We start from the raw sequence: 19,299 nt of genomic DNA, 5'->3' as shown, positions 1-19,299 counted from the left end.
CCTGCTAATTCAGGGATGGCAAAAGCTTAAATTGTGCCTGCTGCCGCTCTCTCTTATTTCTCTTCTTACCCTAATGACAAGCATCACTTCCTTATTATTGGATACGTTCCTGCTGAGTCCAGGTACAGTTCTGAAGTCCTTCTCAAAGCAGCATTCCATACAGACACTAGTAGACTTGATAAGAGAGTGGAGTCTCATTTGTCATCATCTTTCTATCTTTCTCATACATACAAATGGTATGTAGCTAGTATAGCTAGTGCCACCAGAGATACATCACTAAGGGAGAACTGATCATGCCACTTCCATGTTTAAAAAATCAATGAGGGTCTCCTCTTGCTTATAAAAGAAGGTAACAGCTCACTGTGTGTTTAAAGCCATTTACAATCCAATTCTAATGGAAAATTTCAGACTTACTTGTTACTGACAAGTATTCTACACTTTCATGGAAACACATCCCATTTCTGTAATCTGAAGGTCATTTATGTTTCTTTTTTTTTAACATCTTTATTGGAGTATAATTGCTTTACAATGGTGTGTTAGTTTCTGCTTTATAACAAAGTGAATCAGTTATACATATACATATGTTCCCATATCTCTTCCCTCTTACATCTCCCTCCTTCCCACCCTCCCTATCCCACCCTTCTAGGTGGTCATGAAACACTGAGCTGATCTCCCTGTGCTATGTGACTGTTTCATACTAGCTATCTATTTTACATTTGGTAGTGTACATATGTACATGCCACTCTCTCACTTTGTCCCAGCTTACCCTTCTCCCTCCCTGTATCCTCAGGTCCATTCTCGAGTAAGTCTGCGTCTTTATTGCCATCTTGCCCCTAGGTTCTTCATGACCATTTTTTTGTTTGTTTGTTTTAGATTCCATATATATGTGTTAGCATATGGTATTTGTTTTTCTCTTTCTGACTTACTTCAGTCTGTATGACAGACTCTAGGTCCATCCACCTCACTACAAATAACTCAATTTCACTTCTTTTTATGGTTGAGTAATATTCCATTGTATATTCCATTGTAATATATGTGCCACATCTTCTTTATCCAGTCATCTGTCAATGGACATTTAGGTTGCTTCCATGTCCTGGCTATTGTAAATAGAACTGCAATGAACATTTTGGTACATGACTCTTTTTGAATTATGGTTTTCTCAGGGTATATGCCCAGTAGTGGGATTGCTGGGTCTTATGGTAGTTCTATTTGTTGTTTTTTAAGGAACCTCCATACAGTTCTCCGTAGTGGCTGTATCAATTTACATTCCCACCAACAGTGCAAGAGGGTTCCCTTTTCTCCACACCCTCTCCAGCATTTATTGTTGGTAGATTTTTTGATGATGGCCATTCTGACAGGTGTGAGATGATATCTCATTGTAGTTTTGATTTGCATTTCTCTAATGATTAATGATGTTGAGCATTCTTGCATGTGTTTGTTGGCAATCTGTATATCTTCTTTGGAAAAATGTCTATTTAGGTCTTCTGCCCATTTTTGGATTGGGTTGTTTGTTTTTTTGATATTGAGCTACATGAGCTGTTTGTAAATTTTGGAGATTAAACCTTTGTCAGGTGCTTCGTTTGTAAATATTTTCTCCCATTCTGAGGGTTGTCTTTTGGTCTTGTTTATGGTTTCCTTTGTTGTGCAAAAGCTTTTGAGTTTCATTAGGTCCCATTTTTTGTTTGTTTGTTTTGTTTTTATTTCCATTTCTCTAGGAGGTGGGTCAAAAAGGAATAATTTATGTTTCTTTTGTTCATGCCATAATCTTTTCCTAAAATTATCTTCCCTATTCATTACAAGCCTGTTTAACTCCTATAGTCTTATTCTTTCCTAAATTTCTCTGAGCAGAATTAGTTGATCATTTCTTGGATCTCCAGAACACTTTTAAAATCTTTAATAGTGAACATAGCACTTTTCATTATTATGTTTTTTAATTAGTTATACATATGTCTGGGAGAGCATTCCCTTTAACAACTGTGTCCTCACTCAACACAAAATGCCTAGCAGGTGCTCAATCAATATATGTTAAAATAGTAAATTCAATGGGCAACCCTCCTTTTTCTTTAGGAACAGTGTCAACAGTGTTTGCTTATTTCTCTTTACTCATTTATTCAACAAATACATTTTTGAATATCTTCTATGTGTTATTCATTGAGCCACATACATAACAGAAATCTGCCTTTTCAAGCAAAGCATCACACTGCACCTAAAGCAACAGGAACCAATTGAGAAACTACTAAGTAGTTTTTACACTAGCATTTCAATCTGTTGTGCTCCCTTCCATGGATTAAGGAACTGAAATGAAGTATTTGGCTTTCAGAGAGTTATGGCACAATTCTTGACTCAGTTTGATAAATATTGATCTTGTATAAATTACTCAGGAGAGGCAGTCAATGGTTCCCTGAACAACACACACACACAGCCCCCACTCCCTTCTATGCAAAGACATAAATCATTAATGAATAGAGCCCCACATGCTCTATGAATAAGTCCCTTGGATTCAAAGATGACTGATACTCAAGCATTTTCTCATTTGAGTGCAGACCTAAATTTAAGTAAGCAGTCAGAGTACATGAAATTACAATGCCCATTTGTTCACTGTAACGTAGAAGATGCATAATATGTTTTCAAGGGTAAACATGCACACTTCCAAGTAAACACCATTAAGTGCAACTGCACATTTGTGCCTTTAATAAAATTGAAAACAAAGGGGATAGCTCTTTAGAAACATCTCATGTCATGATCATTCAGTTTTAAGTTTCAGTTGCTGGTGGAAAGTGGAGGGTTAGTGTATGTATGTGTGTGGAATTGTGTAGAATTCCTTTTCTGTGACTACGGTTGAATCAAGGCTTTGGTTTCATCTGCAAAATGTGAATAGCACAAGGAGTGGTCTGTGTGGGGTAAGGAGTCATTAAGATTGAAAACCAAAGGGCAGAAAACATTGGTTTTTCACAGTTTTTAGTGGTAAGATTACTAATAAAAGTGTTTACCCTCCAGGGACTTCACTGAAGGGACAGGAGGGAGGATAAAGAGAGGGACTGAGAAATACCTTGTAGTCACTTGGCAGGACCCGGAATTTGTCATTCGAACTCACACAAGGGGTCAAAACAGTAAAAAACTTCTTGGGAAAAATAAAGGAATGTGACATTTTCTTTTGGTACCTTGATTCATGTGACTTTTCCCACCTTGAATGTTTTTTGCCTGGCTAATGGCACTATGGGCCCTCCCACTCCCAGTGGAAACTGGGGGACAGTGAGCCTCAGGAGTAGCTCCCACACCTCCTCTAAGGAAGCAGAAAGTTGAATTGGAATCTCAATTGCAAAGGTGAGCACCAAATGAGGAAATACCAAACATCCAAGAAAAGTCTATAGCATAAAAAAGAGACAATAAATTCAATAAACAGACCTTATACCCAAAGAAATAGAGTTAATATTAGTACAATAATTAGAACTAGGTTTGTGGAACAGAATAGATATGTTCTTTATTATTTCTGAAAGTAAAGGAAAGGTCAATAGATGAAAGTAATAGGAAGTTAGATTTCAGTACAGTGTGAAGTAAGAAATTTTCAAATAATTATGATCATCCCTCATGGGACTTCAAGCGAGCACATACAAGCTCTAGCCTTGACAAAATGTTTGTATTTTAATTAAATACTCAGTTAAAGGCATAGAAAGGTGCATTATCAAAACAGAGCAATTTAACAACGATAACAAGGAAAAAAATAATTAGCCAAGAGACTAAAATTAAACAGCCCAGACACCAGGGAACAGGAAGAAATAGCCCATGGTCACTGGACCTGATATATAGTAGCCCTAAAATAAGTATTTGTCAAATAGACCTAAGCACCATCAGGGCGAATATATATTCATCTTATTTACCAGCAAAATGACAGACATCATTTCCATTCAATTTTCATTCTAGTAGGGAAGCTAGCTAATAAATAAATACATAATATATATGTAGGTAGTGATAATTTCCATAAGGAATAATGCAGATGGGGGTAAGGGGATAGAGAATAATGTGTGATCACTTTTGTTGATTTGCTTAGTTTTGGAGGTGAAACGGGAGACATTTGAGCAGAGACCTGAGTAAAGTGAGGTAGAGGATTAGTCACCTAACACTGTACCAAATTACGCCAGAACTTATTGGCTAAAAATAATATTTCTTATCTCAGGATTTCAGTGTGTCTGGGGCCTGGGTGTGGTTGAGCTGGTTCCAGTGTTATTTTTTAAATTAATTATTAAAAGAAATTTTTTTGGCCGCACCACACAGCATGTGGCATCTTAGTTCCCTAATCAAGGATCGAACCCATGCCTCCTGCAGTGGAAGTGCAGATTCCTAACCATTGGACAGCCAGGGAAGTCCCAGATGTGATTTTAGACATGTTCCTATATTGCTGGGAACTTAGAGTTTTCTGAGCTGTGACAGATTCAGGATGCCACTAGCCATTTTCAAGGTAGTTTCTGCTGGCAGGTGGAAGCTGCAACCTTATGACTTCAAGGTCTCCCCTTGTAACTATTAAATTTTAGACAATATAATTGCTTTAGATCAGCAGAAAAAGAGAGATATATGTGTAGTGGCCAATAGCTCCTGTTACATGTAATACCACATCAGAAGTTTGGACCTACTTAGATAAAATTAGACAACTGGATACCTGGCTAAAAGTCTCCTTGAAGTGATAGATCCAGACTGGGTTTCAGGCTTATTCTCTTGAATTCATATGGTAATGAGATCTATTTTGTCCATTAACGTTCAGGTTGTCACTCCTCCTACTTCTTATTGGGCCTGTTGCACCAAAATGGCAGATCAAGGGATTGAGATCCTGATCATACAAGATCCCAGGACCTGGAAGTCAAGAATATTTTCAATTTGGTGTCCGTTCTCCAAACTGAGGCAGGATTATGCCCCGTTTCAGCAGGAAGTAGCCACAGCAGTGGGCCTGTTGTTCCCTGAAAGATTTGAGGAAGGTTGAAACAGGAGTGGGGTTTGAATCCAAGTCCCACGAAAACTGAGCTCGTCTGCCAAGTTTATGATCAACCTCTATCCAAACGATTATTCCTTTTCTTGACCAGCACCCACTCTCCTCAAGATTGAGGAGTGTCAAAGAAAAGTCTGGTTCCTTTTGCTCCAGGGGGTCTTCAAGGGCCTCCTTCAGTTCCTTTTTCTGACACCAGAACTGTTAAAAGATAAACTGAGACATATTAAAAATCAATTTGAATCACGCAGCATACAACCTATCAGATAGAAAGGAGCTTCAGGGAGCTGTACAAAATGAGAGATCTTTATAGGCAGAAGGGAGCAAGAACAGGAAGCTATATTTTAAAAAAGTAGGTTGGTTATTGCAAAGTTACTTTCCTTTAGAAGAGGACAGGGGTCTATCAGGAAGATTAACTAGCGCTGATCAGAAAATTCCTGATTGACTGGTTTGAGATTCCATTTCTGGGAGAGCTGAAACTGTATGTAAGTCTGTCTTGCTTTGGATGTGGGACTTAGCATAAGTGACTCCATCTGGGGCCTGTGGTCTTATTTTTAAGGGCAGTTAGCCACAGACTCTTAAAATATTATATATTTTCTGTATATAAGGTGGTAATCTAATTCTTTCATTATAAACTGGGCACATATTCCATGTCCTCTGTAGTCTGCTAATTCCCTAAGGGAAAAATTTGTTCACTTTTATGAACTCCACTGCCTAGCATTGAGCCTGGCACATCATGTAGAGAACTTGCAAAGTCACTCACATAACATGCTGCCTAGTTGTTGTTCCATTATTATATCTTATGAAATGGAGCATATATCATATGTATCCAAGCAGACATACACAAAAATACATATAAATAGATTGGCAATATAAATAATTTTATGAAGTCCTCTTATTTTGTTGGCTCTAAACTCTGAGAACCTCAGAAAACAATGTGCTTCTGTGTTCTCAAGAAAAAAAATATATATATATATATATATATATATATATATATATTCTTCCTTGTAGTTGGGGAGGAGTGTAGAAACATAAACTTTGGGGAGGCAGACCTGATTACATTTTGTATGCCCTTCCTTTCTCTCTGCCACTTCTGGCTCCTGCAGTGGCTCTGCTCTTACAGGGTGCATGATGCAGTCACACTGAAGGGCATGTTGACAATCGTGTGGGCCAGGAGCATCAGAGACTGTGTCCATGGGTGTTCCCTGCTCCCTTTTATCTGTGGTCAAACTTCAGAGGCTGATGCTCCACTTTGGAAACTAGGTTTGGGTGTGGGATACTCAGAGCGCTGCCTCAGAGTGAGGAGGATTCAAAGTGACAAGGCTTAGAGCACCTTGGAGAGCACCCCCATGCCATGTTGGAGGGATCTTAGAGATGGTGAAGAACCATGGGGGAAAGGAGCTGCTTTTAGGAATGAATATGTCTTACCAGGTCACCGTTCAGCCTAAAATCCTTCAAAGCTTACTGGTTTTCTGGGTATGAAGTTCAAAATCCTTGCCATAGTTCTCAGGGTCTCCCACGGCCTCACTGCCTCCTTCTTCAGCCACATGTGAGATGCCTTCCTTCATTTTCATTGCTCAGACCTACTGGCCTTTGCTAGTTCTTCAGATGTGACTGGTTCTCCTGCCCGAGGGGTTTTGTGGAAATGGTTGCTTCCATGTGGAAGTTTTCTTCTCCAACCTTTATCCAGCCAACTCCAACATGCACTCCCCTGACCCCTCAAAGTTGGTTAGTGCCCCCAGGTTTAGATTCTAGCCCCCTCTACTTGCCCTTTCTCACAACTCATCGCCTTTCAACAGCTTGTCCATTGTGTCTTCTTCACTGGATAAGCTCCTTGAGTGCAGACCCCAAGCCTGTCCCACTCATCCCAGGAACTGCCGTGCCTGTCCCCTTGCCAGATGGACACCAGATCATTAAGAAATACCTGTGAAGTGAACACACATCTTAAAGCTTTTAAAGATAATTCTCTGAGCCGACTGGGCGGTGCTACCAGAAACATGAGAACCAAATGGGCTCTGCCTGCTTTCTCTCTCTTTCAAACCCAGCTGGGAAGCAGGAGGATTGAAGGGCAGGCAGTAGAGGTGGGGATTCTGGGTGAGGAATCTCAGTCAGGGAGCCAGGCCAGGACCCTCATCGTGAAATAGGAACATTTTCAAGGAAGTGACCCTCTGCTGGAATTCCTCAGTTCCAAGGTTGTCATTAACTTTGAACTGTTATGCAGCGTGAATAATTTGCCTGTGGAAAAATGTTAGCACTAACAGTAATGCTACTTTCATCATGAAAATCCTGAAATCCTGACTAATCACAGAGGAACTCAGCCCAGACAGTGCCATTTCCATAACATGGAAGTATAACCCATAGCCACACCAGCAAAGCCACCCCTTAACAAACAAAGGACCTGGTGTTCTCATGGAAAGACGAATGGGAACCTGAGGAATCCTGAACCCCTAAAATGACTTGGGGAAATAATTTGGATTGAATTAATTTATTAAACATTAAAGTAATATTTAATGTAATGAATTCAAACCTCTATATTTGGATGGGTTGAGCCTTCTGGGTGTGTGTCATTTGGTCAATCTTTTCCAAATCATTAAAGACACTCATTTGAGTGCCTAAGATACATTCCCTTAGGGGGCAGTAATAAAAGTGAAAGAAGGGTTTCTATCCACAGAGATCTTATTGTCTATTCAGAGACAGACATGGGGAAATAAGTGAAACAAAGTGCTAGAATAATGATAATATATTTATACCTTTCAAATTCCAATGACACTTTCAGCCCCTGTGGAGAGGCAGAACTTGAAGAATTCAGCACAACCTCCAAAGTAACAGTTCTATGTTTTTTGGGCCTCTGGCATTTACTATTGACTCATGGGTTCTCAGTTTCCCAGGTAATCTCATATATCAATGCTGTGTAGGACTATTTTCTCCAAATTAGCAAGTGTGAATGTGAAAGGGTCTTAACTCTACTAATTATAGCAAGCTACGTGACTTTGTAAACTGCCTTAGCTAAAAACTCAGAATTCTTACTATTCTCAGTGTTCTTAGCAGATTATCAAACAGTGTTTAAAGGTATGGTTTGCATGACATTATTTTATGTTGGTTCTTTGCTCAAAGACTGTAATCCTAGTGCTTGTGTTTCAATGACTCTATACATAAAATGTCAACATGACCTTTATTACATGAGACATTTAGATTTAGTTTACCTAAAATTCGAGCTATATTACTGATAGTGATATTTTAATGATAAATTTATGAAGTATTCACTTTTTTGCATAATTCTATACATGTGATCACAATGACTGGGGCAGGGATTGCCACATGGTTTTGAGGGAACCATGGGATAGTTTGGGATCAACTGGAAAGAAATGCTGTCTTTTTTTGACTTGGCATGAACCTGGGAAATGCCGGCCTACTTTCTTCTCTTAGCAGCCATCCTGCAATCAAACACAGCCTAATATCAAAGATAACTTGAAGAAGAACAGAGCTGATTCCTAATGTCAAGTTAAGCACCTGTACCATTCTCTACCTGAGACTACTCTACACCTGGCCTTGCATGTAAGTGAGCCTGAGATTCCTTTTTATGTTCACGTCCATGAGTAAGACCTTGAGATTCCACTGTTTAGGGCTGAATCCCATCTCTGCCTCTCACCAAACTTGGCCACCTCAGGTGCTGGTGGGAGCAAAGCAGCCACAGGAGAGCACAGGCATCAACATGTCAGCTGAGGTGACTACTGGTGAACAATTTTCCTCCTTGAATCATTTTTTAGAGTAAGAATAGCCAGGAATGATTAGCAATAATTTGAACATGGAGAACCTAGAACAAGCCCATGATGACTGCCAGACCCTATGTAGACAAAGATTCTAACAGGAGAGAACTAAACAAGTAAAAAAAAAAAAAAACACGCATACCTGTTACTGAAGTAAAACTCAGTTATTATCTTTTGAATAAAAAGTAATATTTTATTTGCTTCTGGTAACTGCCAGAGCTATCTTGATGCCTCAGTGTCCAGTAAAATGCTGAGCTAGTGAGGTACAGACAGACTTCCCCAGTGGCATATGGGAAAAAGAAAAACCCAGACATGGATAATGAGAAAAAAATGTTATCACACTGTGTGCTTGGTCAGGCCTGCAATGTTTTTCAAAATAGTTTCATATCAAAACAACGCATGATCCCACAAACCACCCCCATGCCCCTTCTCTACCTAAAGAACAATTATTTAGGAACATACAGGCTTACAGAATATTACAGCTAGAAAAGATTCCGGTGATCATCCAGTTCAGTGGTTTCCAAGCTTTTCTTTTTTAATTCCACAGACCCTTTGTTAAAAGGATCCTTTATGGAAATTCAGTGTGTAGAACATTCAGACGCTAAGATTGAAGAGAACAGTGGAGTTGAAATCTCACCTGTCCCCGCCTATATTCTACCCCATCTGCCCCCCAGCAAATGTCCATCAAACATCCCCAGGCTGCCCCTAAGGGGGCCTCATAGAGCCTTGGAGTGTCAGCTAAGACTCCTCACATCCATTCAACTGCTTCATATCGTAATCAAGGAAACTGAGGGGAAGAAACATACACACAGTGTCCAGATCCAATATTCGAGGAGGAGGGAAGGTGGAGGGAGCTGGAAATGTGGAGCCTGAGTCCCAGCCCCCAGTCTGCTGCTAACCACCTGAGTGTGCGCCTCTGTCACATTGCATCTCTGGGTTCCTACTTCCTCCACTATAGATTGAGAGAGTGTATTGAATACTCTTTATGAAAAGTTGCTTTCAGGCCCCCAATTCTGTGTCCCAACAATTTCAATCCCTAGAAAACTTCTCAGGAAGGTATGATCTGCCTTCCCATGACCACAATTACAGATGCTGCACGTGGAAATCACACTCTGAGGTCTCTGAAAGCCACACAGGAAGCAACAGCTGTTAGCAGATGCCTCTGCAAGAGTCAAAGACGATATTGTCCACACCTGCTGGACATACCACCATTGGGTGACGGTCACAGGGCACAGAAACACTTTGAAAGCTGAGTAATGGTGCCTCTCTGGAAAGGATACATCTCTGTTGAACTTGGGAGAAGGGCTCTCCACTTCCCAGTAGACCACTGCCTCTCTGCTGCATTCTCTTTCATAAAGTTCTAAGGAGAACAAAAGAAGTTACTGCATCTGGAAACCTATGTGGCTTCAATTAACAAGAAGCTTTGATATGATGATCTCATAGAGAATGATAAACCACTGACTTATAAGGCACAGAATTCTAGAAAAAGACAGATTCATTACCACTGAAAACTGGTTGCCCAGGGACAGTGTCTAGCAGATATAAAAACACAGTAAAAATAAAAGAACCCAACAAACGTTGTTCATCATATAGCACAAACAACACTCTCAAGTAAACTGCAGTGAAATAAAATTAGGCATTAAAAAATAAATTTTCAGGTTTAAAAATCAGAGAAACCACCAGATGTCACTAGAGTACCAGTAGTTTTACTGTTGTGTCCTTATGCCCCTCTTTAGACTTCTCTATATATTACTATTGTTGTGTCCTTATGCCCCTCTTTAGACTTCTCTATATATTACAGGTGTCCTGAGACTGAGCCACCCAGCCTAGTGTGTTCAGTTGGGAAAAAAATATTCCAGAGAAGGCAGTGTCCTTCCTAAACAGCTAGAAAGTGGCTTAACCGTGCTAACCCTAAGTTTCTTGCCTTTCTCCCATGTTACATTATATCACAGCTATAGGGACCACATCTCCTTAATATCCACCATCCTATTGAATGCAAATAACATTAGCTCTCAAAGGGTGATAGCAAAGAAATTCTAAGAAGTGTGCAGCCTCTGCCCCCCAAGCTGTGTGGGAAGCTTATAACTAACCATTTAGGGAAGGAGCCAAGCTAAGGCTGCTGAAGTAACCAAGAGAGTCCCTTAAGGAGATGCTGACTGTGGAAATGTGTTAATTAATTTAGCTTTTGAAAAAAAAGTCTATTAGAAGCAGACCACGGGGTAAAGAGCTTGCCAGCCCAGTGGTACAGGAGGCTGAAGATGCCCTTGAAAGGAAGGGAAGGAGTGGACATCTGTTGCTTTCTCCTGCTCAGCTTTGACTCTCCCCTTCTTGGACCAGCATCTCATTCTTTTTTTTTTTTTTTTTTTTTTTATTTTTTTATTTATTTATTTATTTATTTATTTATTTTTAACATCTTTATTGGGGTATAATTACTTTACAATGGTGTGTTAGTTTCTGCTTTATAACAAAGTGAATCAGTTATACATATACATATGTTCCCATATCTCTTCCCTCTTGCGTCTCCCTCCCTCCCACCCTCCCTATCCCACCCCTCCAGACTGTCACAGAGCACCGAGCCAATATCCCTGTGCCATGCCTCTGCTTCCCACTAGCTATCTACCTTACTACGTTTGTTAGTGTGTATATGTCCATGACTCTCTCTCGCCCCGTCACAGCTCACCCTTCCCCCTCCCCATAACCTCAAATCCGTTCTCTAGGAGGTCTGCGTCTTTATTCCTGCCTTAGCCCTAGGTTCTTCATGACATTTTTTTTTCTTAAATTCCATATATATGTGTTAGCATACTGTATTTGTCTTTTTCTTTCTGACTTACTTCACTGTGTATGACAGACTCTAGGTCTATCCACCTCATTACAAATAGCTCAATTTCGTTTCTTTTTATGGCTGAGTAATATTCCATTGTATATATGTGCCACATCTTCTTTATCCATTCATCCGATGATGGGCACTTAGGTTGTTTCCATCTCCGGGCTATTGTAAATAGAGCTGCGATGAACATTTTGGTACATGACTCTTTTTGAATTTCGGTTTTCTCAGGGTATATGCCCAGTAGTGGGATTGCTGGGTCATATGGTAGTTCTATTTGTAGTTTTTTAAGGAACCTCCATACTGTTCTCCATAGTGGCTGAACCAATTCACATTCCCACCAGCAGTGCAAGAGGGTTCCCTTTTCTCCACACCCTCTCCAGCATTTATTGTTTCTAGATTTATTGATGATGGCCATTCTGACTGGTGTGAGATGATATCTCATTGTAGTTTTGATTTGCATTTCTCTAATGATTAATGATGTTGAGCATTCTTTCATGTGTTTGTTGGCAGTCTGTATATCTTCTTTGGAGAAATGTCTATTTAGGTCTTCTGCCCATTTTTGGATTGGGTTGTTTGTTTTTTTGTTGTTGAGCTGCATGAGCTGCTTGTAAATTTTGGAGATTAATCCTTTGTCAGTTGCTTCATTTGCAAATATTTTCTCCCATTCTGAGGGTTGTCTTTTGGTCTTGTTTATGGTTTCCTTTGCTGTGCAAACTCTTTGAAGTTTCATTAGGTCCCATTTCTTTATTTTTGTTTTTATTTCCATTACTCTAGGGGGTGGGTCAGAAAGAATCTTGCTGTGATTTATGTCATAGAGTGTTCTGCCTATGTTTTCCTCTAATAGTTTGATAGTTTCTGGCCTTATATTTAGGTCTTTAATCCATTTTGAGCTTATTTTTGTGTATGGTGTTAGGGAGTGTTCTAATTTCATTCTTTTACATGTACCTGTCCAGTTTTCCCAGCACCATTTATTGAAGAGGCTGTCCTTTTTCCACTGTACATTCCTGCCACCTTTATCAAAGATAAGGTGTCCATATGTGCATGGGTTTATCTCTGGGCTTTCTATCCTGTTCCATTGATCTATCTTTCTGTTTTTGTGCCAGTACCATACTGTCTTGATAACTGTAGCTTTGTAGTATAGTCTGAAGTCAGGGAGCCTGATTCCTCCAGTTCCTTTTTTTGTTCTCAAGATTGCTTTGGCTATTCGGGGTCTTTTGTGTTTCCATACAAATTGCGAAATTTTTTGTTCTAGTTCTGTGAAAAATGCCAATGGTAGTTTGATAGGGATTGCATTGAATCTATAGATTGCTTTGGGTAGTAGAGTCATTTTCACAATGTTGATTCTTCCAATCCAAGAACATGGTATATGTCTCCATCTATTTGTATCATCTTTAATTTCTTTCATCAGTGTCTTATAGTTTTCTGCATACAGGTCTTTTGTCTCCTTAGGTAGGTTTATTCCTAGATATTTTATTCTTTTTGTTGCAATGGTAAATGGGAGTGTTTTCTTGATTTCACTTTCAGATTTTTCATCATTAGTATATAGGAATGCCAGAGATTTCTGTGCATTAATTTTGTATCCTGCTACTTTACCAAATTCATTGATTAGCTCTAGTAGTTTTCTGGTAGCATCTTTAGGATTCTCTATGTATAGGATCATGTCATCTGCAAACAGTGACAGCTTTACTTCTTCTTTTCCGATTTGGATTCCTTTTATTTCCTTCTCTTCTCTGATTGCTGTGGCTAAAACTTCCAAAACTATGTTGAATAAGAGTGGTGAGAGTGGGCACCCTTGTCTTGTTCCTGATCTTAGTGGAAATGCTTTCAGTTTTTCACCATTGAGGATGATGTTTGCTGTGGGCTTGTCGTATATGGCCTTTATTATGTTGAGGAAAGTTCCCTCTATGCCTACTTTCTGCAGGGTTTTTATCATAAATGGGTGTTGAATTTTGTCAAAAGCTTTCTCTGCATCTATTGAGATGATCATATGGTTTTTCTCCTTCAGTTTGTTAATATGGTTTATCACATTGATAGATTTGCGTATATTGAAGAATCCTTGCATTCCTGGAACAAACCCCACCTGATCATGGTGTATGATCCTTTTAATGTGCTGTTGGATTCTGTTTGCTAGTATTTTGTTGAGGATTTTTGCATCTATGTTCATCAGTGATATTGGTCTGTAGTTTTCTTTCTTTGTGACATCCTTGCCTGGTTTTGGTATCAAGGTGATGGTGGCCTCGTAGAATGAGTTTGGGAGTGTTCCTCCCTCTGCTATATTTTGGAAGAGTTTGAGAAGGATAGGTGTTAGCTCTTCTCTAAATGTTTGATAGAATTCGCCTGTGAAGCCATCTGGTCCTGGGCTTTTCTTTGTTGGAAGATTTTTAATCACAGTTTCAATTTCAGTGCTTGTGATTGGTCTGTTCATATTTTCTATTTCTTCCTGATTCAGTCTTGGCAGGTTGTGCATTTCTAAGAATTTGTCCATTTCTTCCAGATTGTCCATTTTATTGGCATAGAGTTGCTTGTAGTAATCTCTCATGATCTCTTTTATTTCTGCAGTGTCAGTTGTTACCTCTCCTTTTTCATTTCTAATTCTATTGATTTGAGTCTTCTCCCTTTTTTTCTTGATAAGTCTGGCTAGTGGTTTATCTATTTTGTTTATCTTCTCAAAGAACCAGCTTTTAGTTTCATTGATCTTTGCTATTGTTTCCTTCATTTCTTTTTCATTTATTTCTGATCTGATTTTTATGATTTCTTTCCTTCTGCTAGCTTTGGGGTTTTTTTGTTCTTCTTTCTCTAATTGCTTGAGGTGCAAGGTTAGGTTGTTTATTCTGGATGTTTCCTGCTTCTTAAGGTGGGCTTGTATTGCTATAAACTTCCCCCTTAGAACTGCTTTTGCTGCATCCCACAGGTTTTGGGTCGTTGTGTCTCCATTGTCATTTGTTTCTAGGTATTTTTTGATTTCCTCTTTGATTTCTTCAGTGATCACTTCATTATTAAGTAGTGTATTGTTTAGCCTCCATGTGTTTGTATTTTTTACAGATCTTTTCCTGTAATTGATATCTAGTCTCATGGCGTTGTGGTCAGAAAAGATACTTGATACAATTTCAATTTTCTTAAATTTGCCAAGGCTTGATTTGTGACCCAAGATATGATCTATCCTGGAGAATGTTCCGTGAGCACTTGAGAAAAATGTGTATTCTGTTGTTTTTGGATGGAGTGTCCTATAAATATCAATTAAGTCCATCTTGTTTAATGTATCATTTAAAGCTTGTGTTTCCTTATTTATTTTCATTTTGGATGATCTGTCCATGGGTGAAAGTGGGGTGTTTAAGTCCCCTACTATGAATGTGTTACTGTCAATTTCCCCTTTTATGGCTGTTAGTATTTGCCTTATGTATTGAGGTGCTCTTATGTTGGGTGCATAAATATTTACAATTGTTATATCTTCTTCTTGGATCGATCCCTTGATCATTATGTAGTGTCCTTCTTTGTCTCTTTTAATAGTCCTTATTTTAAAGTCTATTTTGTCTGATATGAGAATTGCTACTCCAGCTTTCTTTTGGTTTCCATTTGCATGGAATATCTTTTTCCATCCCCTTACTTTTAGTCTGTATGTGTCTCTAGGTCTGAAGTGGGTCTCTTGTAGACAGCATATGTAAGGGTCTTGTTTTTGTATCCATTCACCCAGTCTGTGTCTTTTGGTGGGAGCATTTAGTCCATTTACATTTAAGGTAATTATCGATATGTATGTTCCTATTCCCATTTTCTATATTGTTTTGGGTTCGTTATTATAGGTCTTTTCCTTCTCTTGTGTTTCTTGCCTAGAGAAGATCCTTTAGCATTTGTTGTAAAGCTGGTTTGGTGGTGCTGAACTCTCTCAGCTTTTGCTTGTCTGTAAAGGTTTTAATTTCTCCATCAAATCTGAATGAGATCCTTGCTGGGTAGAGTAGTCTTGGTTGCAGGTTTTTCTCCTTCATCACTTTCAGTATGTTCTGCCACTCCCTTCTGGCTTGTAGGGTTTCTGCTGAGAGATCAGCTGTTAACCTTATGGGGATTCCCTTATGTGTTATTTGTTGTTTTTCCCTTGCTGCTTTTAATATGCTTTCTTTGTATTTAATTTTTGACAGTTTGATTAATATGTGTCTTGGCGTATTTCTCCTTGTATTTATCCTGTATGGGACTCTCTGTGCTTCCTGGACTTGATTAACTATTTCCTTTCCCATATTAGGGAAGTTTTCACCTATAATCTCTTCAAATATTTTCTCAGTCCCTTTCTTTTTCTCTTCTTCTTCTGGAACCCCTATAATTCGAATGTTGGTGCGTTTAATGTTGTCCCAGAGGTCTCTGAGACTGTCCTCAGTTCTTTTCATTCTTTTTTCTTTATTCTGCTCTGCAGTAGTTATTTCCACTATTTTATCTTCCAGGTCACTTATCCGTTCTTCTGCCTCAGTTATTCTGCTATTGATCCCATCTAGAGTATTTTTAATTTCATTTATTGTGTTGTTCATCGTTGCTTGTTTCATCTTTAGTTCTTCTAGGTCCTTGTTAACTGTTTCTTGCATTTTGTCCATTCTATTGTCCATTCTATCTCCAAGATTCGGATCAACCTTACTATCATTATTCTGAATTCTTTTTCAGGTAGACTGCCTATTTCCTCTTCATTTGTTAGGTCTGGTGCATTTTTATCTTGCTCCTTTATCTGCTGTGTGTTTTTCTGTTTTCTCATTTTGCTTATCTTACTGTGTTTGGGGTCTCCTTTTTGCAGGCTGCAGGTTCGTAGTTCCTCCTGTTTTTGATGTCTGTCTCCAGTGGCTAAGGTTGGTTCAGTGGGTTGTGTAGGCTTCCTGGTGGAGGGGACTAGTGCCTGTGTTGTGGTGGAAGAGGCTGGATCTTGTCTCTCTAGTGGGCAGGTTCACGTCTGGTGGTGTGTTTTGGGGTGTCTGTGGCCTTATTATGATTTTAGGCAGCCTCTCTGCTAATGGGTGGGGTTGTGTTCCTGTTTTGCTAGTTGTTTGGCACAGGTTGTCCAGCACTGTGGCTTGCTGGTCGTTGAGTGAAGCTGGGTGCTGGTGTTAAGATGGAGGTCTCTGGGAGATTTTCGCCGTTTGATATTATCTGGAGCTGGGAGGTCTCTTGTGAACCAGTGTCTTGAAGTTGGCTCTCCTACCTCAGAGGCAGAGCCCTGCCTCCTGGCTGGAGCACCAAGAGCCTTTCATCCACACGGCTCAGAATAAAAGGGAGAAAAAGTAGAGGGAATTAGTAGACGTATGAGGAAAGAAAGAAGGAAAGGAGGGAAGGAAGGAGGGAAGGAAGGAAGGAAGGAAGGAAGAAAGAAAGAAAGAAGCAAAGAAGGAAAAAAGGCAAGAAGGAACGAAAGGAGGGAGGGAGGGAGGGAGGAAGGAAAGAGGGAAAGAAGGAAAAACAAAAAGAAAAAAGATACAGTAAAAATAAAATAAAGTATAATAAAGTTATTGAATTAAAAAATTCTTAATTAAAAAAAAAAAAGGACGGATAGAACCTTAGGACAAATGTTGGAAGCAAAGCTGTACAGACAAAGTCTTACACAGAAGCGTACACATACACCCTCACAAAGAGAGGTAAAGGGGGAAAAATCATAAATCTTGCTGTCAGAGACCACCTCCTCAATTTGGGATGATTCGTTGTCTAAAGGAGGGAAGGAAGGAGGGAAGGAAGGAAGGAAGGAAGGAAGAAAGAAAGAAGCAAGGAAGGAAAGAAGGCAAGAAGGAACGAAGGGAGGGAGGGAGGAAGGAAGGAAGGAGGGAAAGAAGGGAAAACAGAAAGAAGATACAGTAAAAATAAAATAGAGTATAATAAAGTTATTGAATTAAAAAAATTCTTAATTAGAAGAAAAAAAAAAAAGGGACGGATAGAACCTTAGGACAAATGTTGGAAGCAAAGCTATACAGACAAAGTCTTACACAGAAGCGTACACATACACCCTCACAAAAAGAGGTAAAGGGGGAAAAATCATAAATCTTGCTGTCAGAGACCACCTCCTCAATTTGGGATGATTCGTTGTCTAAAGGAGGGAAGGAAGGAAGGAAAGAAAGAAAGAAAGAAAGGACGAAGGTAAAGTATAATAACGTTCTTAAAATTAAAATTGATTATTAAGAAAAAAAATTTTAAGAAAAAACCATGGACGGATAGAACCTAGGACAAATGGTGGAAGCAAGACTATACAGACAAGATCTCACACAGAAGCATACACATACACATTCACAAAAAGAGGAATAGGGAGAAAAATCATAGATCTTGCTCCCAAAGTCCACCTCCTTAATTTGGGATGATTGGCTGTCTATTCATGTATTCCACAGATGCAGGGTACATCAAGTTGATTGTGGAGCTTTAATCCGCTGCTTCTGAGGCTGCTGGGAGAGATTTCCCTTTCTCTTCTTTGTTCTCACAGCTCACAGGGGCTCAGCTTTGGATTTGGCCCTGCCTCTGCGTGTAGGTCGCTGGAGGGCGTCTGTTTTTTGCTCAGACAGGACGGGGTTAAAGGAGCCGCTGATTCGGGGGTTCTGGCGTACGGAGGCCGGCGGCGGGGAGGGAGGGGCACGGAATGCGGGGCGGGCCTGCGGCGGCAAAGTCCGGCCACCAGCCCGAGGCCCGCCGTGCGCTCTCCCGGGGAAGTCGTCCCCGGATCCCGGGAACCCGGCAGTGGCGGGCTGCACAGGCTCCGCGGAAGAGGGGAGTGGAGAGCGACCTGCGCTCGCACACAGGCCCCTTGGTGGCGGCAGCAGCAGCCCCAACGTCTCCCGCCCGCCTTGGGGTCCGCGCCTCCAGCCGCGGCTTGCGCCCGTCTCTGGAGTCAGCGCCCTCAGCCGCGGCTCGCGCCCGTCTCTGGGGTCCGCGCCCTCAGCCGCGGCTCGCGCCCGTCTCTGGGGTCCGCGCTTTCAGCCGCGGCTCGCGCCCGTCTCTGGGGTCCGCGCTTTCAGCCGCGGCTCGCGCCCGTCTCTCCCAGCATCTCATTCTTCTCCAAGGCATCACCCTTAGCCTACTTCTCCACTATGTGGTTTATGCAGGACTGACTCAGCATTAATTTCAGGGCTGGGAAATTGAGCCAGACATGGCCACAGTGATTAGTTTAGGGAAGGCACTTGTAGACACTTTTGGCTTGCCACTCTAGCAAGTTTAGCCCAAAAAGTGGTTTAGTAAAGGCTCTCAGGTAGCTTGCAGAAGATCTAGGAGGACCAGAGTTAGGTAAGGACCTCAGGATGGCTCCAGAGAAGCCAAACTACTGCTGTCTCTGGACCGTACTCCATAGTGTGGACTGCTGATGCCAAGTACCACACATCAGAGGCTCTGCCAATGTCTGTAGCACACAACTGAACAATGTCTGCTAGAGAGATGGACAGAGAACTTGTGGCTTCTCCCTTGAAGAGCTGGCATCACAATTCCCTCTAGATAGGAAGGGTATTTGAAAACACTAAGTGACCCAAAACCATGATAAACGTCCCCAGGAAGTAAATATATGATCCATGTTGAGGCTATGAAAGCCAACCTTGGGACTCTGGCTGCATCAGTAGGAAAGTTCCTATTCCTCTGGGGTTATGTACATGGTTAGAATGTAAGCCTGCATGGCATCTCTGCTGTGACACAAGAATCTGCCTGAGAATGAGGTCAACACAGAAGAAAACAGAGTCAAGCTGGAAATGAAGTATTGGATGCAGCTGTCCTGGAAGCCAGACACCCATGGATTTTCAGTG

Source organism: Tursiops truncatus, chromosome 20, assembly GCF_011762595.2.
Source record: "Tursiops truncatus isolate mTurTru1 chromosome 20, mTurTru1.mat.Y, whole genome shotgun sequence".
NCBI classification, from domain to species: domain Eukaryota; kingdom Metazoa; phylum Chordata; class Mammalia; order Artiodactyla; family Delphinidae; genus Tursiops; species Tursiops truncatus.
This window is presented reverse-complemented; position numbering follows the sequence as displayed.